The sequence below is a fragment of the Aristolochia californica genome, unplaced genomic scaffold, assembly GCF_029961685.1.
Source record: "Aristolochia californica isolate CCGP_79_NKW_82.1479 unplaced genomic scaffold, dmAriCali1.0.hap1 SCAF_8, whole genome shotgun sequence".
NCBI classification, from domain to species: Eukaryota; Viridiplantae; Streptophyta; class Magnoliopsida; order Piperales; family Aristolochiaceae; genus Aristolochia; species Aristolochia californica.
In genome coordinates this window covers 35,687,109-35,695,316 of record NW_027182279.1, presented here as the reverse complement: position 1 = coordinate 35,695,316, position 8,208 = coordinate 35,687,109, and the positions used below count along the sequence as shown (strand labels likewise).

The window sequence follows — 8,208 nt, the reverse complement described above, 5'->3', positions numbered from 1 at the left end:
CATCAACAACTTCATCAGCCAACCAGAAGCACATCAGCTTGGCTAGCCGATTCAGTAGAATTTTGGCACTTCAGTTTTGGTAGCCAACAGGGAAATGATTTCCAGTGCGAGAGTTTGTTCAACAGTATCTTTTGTTATTGAAGACCACACATTTGTGGCAAATTTTTTGGTCATTCCATTGGCAGGGTTTGACTTGGTTTGGGTATCACATGGCTACAGCAGTTGGATCCTATTTTATGGGATTTTTGGCAAATTTTTTGGTCATTCTATTGGCAGGGTTTGACTTGGTTTTGGGTATTACATGGCTACAACAGTTGGATCCTATTTTATGGGATTTCAAGTCCCTCACTATGAGTTTCACTTCTGCCCAGCAACTCATTATCCTTTATGGGACTCATACACCGTTCCATTGCACTTTCTAGCAGCTCCAAGTCATGGACTCCGACAGATGTAAGTTAAATTCACTCAATACAAAATTTGTCGATTTATTTCAGGAGCTAGTAGCAATCCCCCCTATTCGAGCTTGTGATCATCAGATTCGTTTGAAAGTGGGCACTTAGCCAGTAGTAGTGCACCTCTACCGCTACCCCCATTTACAAAAAGATGAAATCAAGCGACAATGTCAAAATATGTTGGTGCAAGGCATTATTCAGCCCAGCCAATCACCATTTTCGTCCCCAGTATTATTAGTTAAAAAACATGACAACACTTGGGGTTTTTGTGTGGACTACAGAGTGTTAAGCCCATACAATCAAGGATAAATTTCCAATACCAGTGGTGGATGAACTCTTGGATGAATATATGGGGCACAATTTCTTACTAAATTGGATTTGCAATCCGGGTACCACCAGTGGTACACCCTCCAGATGTGGAGAAGACTGCCTTTCGCACACACCATGGCCACTTTGAATTCCTCGTTGTGCCATTTTGGCTATCCAACACCCCATCCACATTTCATGCCCTTATGAACGAGGTATTTCACCCTATCTTAAGGAAGTATGTTATGGTTTTCTTTGATGACACTTTGATATATATCAAGTACTGGGACGAGCATATTCTCCATTTGCGCCATGTATTCAACCTCATGCGTTCACATCATTTATTCCTCAAACAATCCAAGTGCTCCTTCGGTACCACCGAGGTGGCATATCTGGGACATGTCATATCTGCCACAGGAGTGAAGGCAGACAATAGAAAAATTTAAGCAGTCGTCGACTGGCCCTCTCCGCATTCAGTCACTAGCTTACAGGGATTTTTAGGCCTGTCCGGGTACTATCGGAAGTTTATTCGTGACTATGGCTTGCTCGCGGCTCCTCTCAATAGTTTACTGAAGCAGAACATCTTCACGTGGTCTGAAGTCGCTGCCTCCTCCTTTGCTCAGTTGAAGCACGCCTTAGCCACAACTCCAGTGCTCCAACTTCCAAATTTTGAAAAGCCATTTATTATAGAATGTGATGCTTTCGGAGGCGGCATTGGCGCAGTCTTACAATAGCAAGGCCATCCCATTGCATATTTCAGCAGACCCCTCACCCCACACCACCACAAATTAGCTTCTTATGAACGAGAACTTATCAACTTTGTCAAAGCCATTCAGCACTGGCGGCCCTATCTTTGGGGTCGACACTTCGTTATCCGCACAGACCACTGTAGCTTGAAGTATCTATTGGAGCAACGCATCACCACTTCTCCCTAGCAGCATTGGCTTAGTAAATTGATGGTCTTCGATTTTCAGGTGGAATATAAATCGGGACGACTCAACAAGGGGGCCGATGCCTTATCCCGCTGGGAGGTGTCGGAGCCACAGCTCCATGCAATTAGTCAACCTCGGTTCCTCTTGATGGATTCACTTAGGGATGAAATTCAGCAAACTCCTGAGCTCATTGACCTGTGTCACAACATTGAGCAGGGGACAATGGACAACAATTGGGCCATCCAAGACCGCCTCATACTTTACAAGAATCGGATTTATCTACCTCCTACTTCAGCCTTACTCAATACCATCATCTCTACCTATCATGACAACACTCATGAAGGCCAGCAAAAGACATATTTCTGGCTCAGTCGAGACTTCTATGTTACGGTCCCGGATCTGACACATGGATTCGTAACGGTCCCAGATCTGCCCCGGGTTATTGTAGGGAGACCACATGGAATCGTAGGGAGACATGGAGAGGAAGACGAAGATCAAGCCAAAGGGAGGCTTGAAAACCCTAGAACTCATCAAGGAAAGCTCCAAGCCTCTTTAACCTAAAATTAACCTAAAATCAATGCTTGTCTTTCTCATTACTCTTACCCATTAAATAAGGTTCACCCTGTTAGGGTTTAATATAAAATATTACAAAAATAGCCCTATAATTAAAATATTCCAAAAATACTCCTATGGCTTAAAACTGAAATAAATAAAGTAAATTAAAGAAAAGCAATAAAAATAATAATGTTATTATGTGCATAACATTACACCCTCCTAGAAGAACGAGCTTTTCCTCAAGCTCAAAAGTAAAGTCTGTATGCCCGACGTCTCCACCTGTTTTCAAGTAGCATCCGCGATAGCTATGGCCCTTTGGACGCCCAAAATTGGAGCATTCCCTCTAGATTCTGTCCCAACTTTATCGGCAATGAACCTTGTAGAAGAGATGGCAATTGGCTCCCTGAAAGTCAATATCATCTGGGACCAATGTGTCTTTGATTTGTATGGGGAAGTGGATAGGACAACTGGCATTTCTTTACAGAATCTGATGGTGAAAGCAGTCGCAAACCAGAACACAATTCCATAACACTCCCCTGAACCATCAATCTTCGGCTCCAACTCAAAGCTAGAGGTGAAGTCTACATTACTAGATTCCAGTGGCACCAGATCAAAGGTCTTGAGAACTTATGCTCCTATTACAATATCACTACTGTCGACTACATCAACAATAGGAAGCTGGGTAGCATATTCCAGAACCTCCTTCCCAATGACAGACATGTCAAATCCATAGACATTTTCCCAGAATGGAACGCTAGTTCCACCTCTCCCAAATCCAACAGAAAACATAGTTGCAATATCAAGGAGAATGGCCCCTGCTAGAGCTACAAATAAACTCAGTATTCCAGTACCACAACCAACATCCAGAACTGTTGCATGGCTCATGAGACAAGGATTATTCAGAATAGCTGCCCTATAAGAATCTGTCCTCACCTTGTCGCTGATCATCTCTCTGTGAATTCCAAAAGAACTGTACACACCAAAATAATTCTTGTTTACATTCTTGATTTCTCTGGCAGCAACATTTGCAAAAGAAACCTTCAGACTTTTATCCTTCCATTCCCGTGCAGGAAATCTTCCAAGCTAACCCCTTGACATGCCATTTCCAGAAATAACATTTTGGGCCTTGTTACCAGCAATTGGAAATTCATGAACATCTTCATGTACCTTCTTAAAGGTTCCATGAACATAATCAAGTTCATATAAAACAGCATCAAGAACATTCTAATCCTCCAAGCAAATCCCAGCAAAATCTTTGACATTGTCCACCTCCCTCAGGAGTTTCTCTTTGTCAACTGTTGGGGTACATTCATCTTGTTCATCTTCGTCCCCGCCAAAACTATGCAAAAATGCATCCTCTGACATGAATGGTTTCAGATATTTATCAAACTCCCAAGGAAATTTTCCATTCCTGTCAAATGGATGCTCTGGATGGAGATGAATGAGCAGATCCATATTATACTGGAACGTGAGCCCACAAATCCAACATCTAATTTGCAATATGAACACGTCACCCTGAACAGCCTCTCCCATAAACCATGAGACCGAATGTGGGATAAATTTGGCTCTGACGGTGGATCCAATATCATAAACTTGGTCCATTGGATGCTGAATAATCAGCATTGGTTACAGCAGCTGCACTGTTGGCAACATTGAATTCTGCAGTGCCACAGTCACAAAATCAGGAGCACCCAGTCATCCTCCATGAAGGATTTCACCCAGTAACTCAGAGAAGATCACTATCATCTCCTCAGCAATCTCTAGATGCTCGCTGTAACTCTTCCATTGACCACCGGTTTGTACACTTTGACCATCCCAAAATCCTTTTTCCAAATCAATTCAAAGAGAATTTTTACTTGTTGAAACTGCAATGGAAGTCAATTTCTCATCCTTTGCCTCAAACTCACCAAGTTCCCAACTCAAATCTTCTAACAGCCTTCTCCTAACAGAGAATTGAGAAATCTTGTTTCCTTTCTGACTCTTAATTGAAGAAGGTGTTGATTCTGCTCTCGCCAGACTCGGTCTTTCTTGACCTGAAGAACCCTTTTTTCCTCCATAGAGAGAGTAGTCAATGTTGTGGACTCAATAGCACACCGAGTCACACAACGAAGAAGACAACAACAACTCACTCAATAGGATTTAATTCTTATATTTCTTTGAGTAGGAGTTATTTCTTATATTGTTTTAAGTAGGAGTTATTTCTAATTACTTTATATGTAAGGGCATTATGGGGAATTATTGTAACCCTAACCCTAAAACTCCTTGACGTGACCTATTTAAGGGAAAGGTATGAATGAAATAGGTAAGCTTTGAGATTTTAGAATATCCTAGTCTAAACAGGTTGAGATCACCTCTTGATCTCGAGTTTAGGATTTACTCCAAAAATCCAACCTATCCTTCACCCTCCATTGCCATCCATCTTCACCCAAATTCATCCCTCATCATCCATACTAAGAAAAGGAGCTTCCTGCCCCTTTTCCGAGCCCAAAGAGAGGATCTTCTCTCATCACCAGCATCAACAAGAAGTTGGGTTCAATCCCCTCTTGACGAGTAGCAAAAGAGGAGTAATTCTGGTTCTTTCATGTGAAGGGTTAGAGCAACTCTTCTTGCTGGGAATTCATCACGAAAATAGAGCAAGGACAGCCATCAACATGAGCCAAGGCTGCCCTATCAAGCTAGGTCTTCAAGTCGTAGAATGAGCTGCATCAAATCAGGGTTGAAACCCTGATTAACGTGAGCAAAACAGGTATTTCTCCCTTCTTTCTCCACCTGAATTACTTCCATTCTAGCTATAACTTTATCACTAGAATGAGATCATAAAAAGGGAGACTGATCACTGGTGGAAGAGTACCCAAAGAAGGGACCTTTAACCCTCCTAACCAAATCCAGCAACTCAGTACCAGTGCTGGATTCACAACTCCCATGCCGTGTTACTTGATCCATGACCCGGGACCATAACAACTTGGTATCAGAGCAGGGTAACATGGGGGATAATATCAGCAATGAAGAAATCCAAATCAGGATACAAAAGATAGAAGATAGTCTTGAAACAGCACAACCAGTGTTGGGAAAGGTTTGTGGTTTGGAAGAAGAGATGAGCCAAATCATTAGCATGCTACAGGAGTTGAGGACAGAGAGACATCAGAGTCCAGAGGTGAGAGAGGTTGCTCAACCATATCACAGAAGAGGGGATCAGTGGCCTAGGCGCACTACTATCCAAGCACCTCAGCATGGAGGCACAATCCCAAGGTACACCAAGTTAGAGTTTCCCTCTTTCAATGGTTCTATGGATCCCGTAATTTGGTTGCATAGATGTGAAATTTTTTTTTTGAACCAAGGGACTACTGAATGGGATAAGGTGCAACTAGCCTCTTTCCATATGACAGATGAAACCATGTTATGGGTGACTCAAGTAGAGAAAGAGAGACCGGGAATGACTTGGGGAGAATTTAAAAATCTATGCACAGTTAGATTTGGGCCTCCCGCCAACAGCAACCCCTTGGGAGAGATAGTCCTATTGAGACAAACGGGTTCGGTGGAACAATATCAAAAACTATTCCAGGAAAAGTTGGCTCGTGCTGGGGAGAGGGTATTGGTTGACCAGCAGGTCTCCTTATTCACAGAAGGTCTCAATGAGTATTTACGGCTAGAGGTAGAACTCCTTATGCCCACGGATCTAGCTCATGCCATGAATATGGCCCGAGCAATGGAACAACGACAACAGCTGCAGCAACGTAAGACGGGTTGGTCGAGTGAGAGGAACACTTCCTCTACGTGGCAAGGGCGTCGCTATAATTCATCTCAGGGAGCATCTACAGCAGCACCATCCAGACACACTCCGACTATGACTCGGGTAGCCGATCCCCGCCCTAGTAATTCCCTACCAAGCTTTATAAAAATATTGACGAGTGCGGAGATGGCAAAAAGGCGGTCCAAAAATCTTTGTTATAACTGTGATGAGCAATATCGGGTCGGACACCAATGTAAATGATTGTTTTGGCTCGAAGTGGAGGATTCAGAGGATCCAGAGGAACCAGAGGATATTATCGAGGAGGAACCACCAGAGATATCCTTGCATGCTATTACTGGGCAGAAATCGCCTACTACAATGCAAGTCCAAGCTCATGTCATCGACCGCGAACTGGTGGGACTAGTCGACTCAGGGAGTACACACAATTTTTTGAGTTTGACAGCCGCACAACATCTCCAGCTCCAGATACACACTCATCCGACAGCCACCGTCTCAGTGGCCAATGGCAAGAAGGTCCCTAGCTATGGGATTAGTAAGGCAGTAACTTTTTCCATTGGATTTACTTCATTTAATGCAGAATTTTTTGTTATTCCCCTGGCGGGATTTGATATGGTTTTAGGCATTAAATATTTACAAACGTTGGGGCCCATTCTGTGGGACTTTATGGCTTTAACCATGAGCTTTGATTTGGCCAGAAGTCGGGTGCTATTACAGGGCTGTCAGGTGGACAAAGCCCACCGCATACACACTTTGCAGACACAGGATCAGCCTGACAGTACTAGTGATGGTCTGGTTGAGGAGTTCTCTGACCTCTTCCAGGAGCCTTCGGGGTTGCCTCCCATGAGGCACTGTGACCACTGGTTCTGTCTGAAACCAGATTCTGAGGTAGTGGTCGTGCAACCATACCGTTACCCACACCTTCAGAAGGACGAGATAGAGCGTCAGTGCCATGAGATGTTGAAACAGGGTCTTATTCATCCCAGCCGGTCCCCATTCTCTTCACCCGTCTTACTTGTGAAGAAACATGATGGGACATGGAGGTTCTGCGTGGATTATCGGGAGTTGAACGTGCATATAGTAAAAGACAAGTTCCCGATTCCGATAGTGGATGAGCTTCTGGATGAGTTACATGGGTCGTGGTTATTCACTAAACTCGACCTCCGTTTTGGATACCATCAGGTCCGGATGCACCCCTCTGATATCGAGAAGACGGCGTTCTGCACGCACCATGACCACTTTGAGTTTGTCGTCATGCCGTTCAGGTTATCCAATGCACCCTCCACTTTTCAAGCTTTGATGAACGAGGTATTTAGCCCCTATCTTTGAAAATTTGTTCTTGTATTTTTCGATGATATTTTGATAGATAGCAAGTCGGTTGAGGAGCACTTGGTACACTTGAGGATTGTTTTTGACTTGTTAAAAGCACATCAGCTCTATTTGAAACATTCCAAGTGTTCTTTTGCGGCTTCACATGTGGGGTATCTGGGACACATTATCTCACATGAGGGGGTTACGGTGGATCCCGAGAAGATTCGAGCTATTCACGAGTGGCCACAACCACAATTGTGTTCTGCATTACAAGTTTTCTGGTTCTTGCGGGCTACTACCGCAAATTTATTCAAAACTATGGGCCAATGGCAGCACCATTGACGAGTTTACTCAAGAAAAATTCCTTTATTTGGAATGAGGGGGCCACCACGTTGTTTGTGGCACTCAAAACTGCCCTCGCATCCGCGCCAGTATTACAACTTCCCAACTTCGACGAATTGTTTGTGGTAGAGTGCGACGCTTCAGGCGTGGGCATGGGGGCCGTTTTACAGCAGCTAGGCCATCCTATTGCGTATTTTAACAGACAGTTGGCAGTCCGCGATCACAAGCTGGAAGCCTATGAGCGCGAATTGATTGGGTTGGCCAAAGCGGTCCAACATTGGAGGCCTTATCTTTGGGGCCGGGCTTTTCTCATACGTACGGATCACTACAGCCTTAAATTGCTACTAGAACAGTGTTTGACGACATCGCCACAGCAGCACTGGATCAGTAAGTTGTTGGGGTTTGACTTCTCAGTGGAGTATCGTGTGAGGAGATTAAATAAGGCGGCAGATGCCTTATCACAGTGTTTTGAAGATCAGCAGTCGGTCTATTTTATCAGCCAGCCGAGATTTCTCATTATGGACTTGGTGCGAGAAGCACATGCCACTAACCCTGCACTGCA

General features: G+C 44.0%; 1 pseudogene; it reads right to left on the bottom strand.

Annotated features, from left to right (window-relative positions):
• Positions 1 to 2,872: 2,872 nt before the first annotated feature.
• On the bottom strand, positions 2,873 to 3,868 carry LOC137938432 (probable protein arginine N-methyltransferase 3; annotated as a pseudogene).
• Positions 3,869 to 8,208: the final 4,340 nt, after the last annotated feature.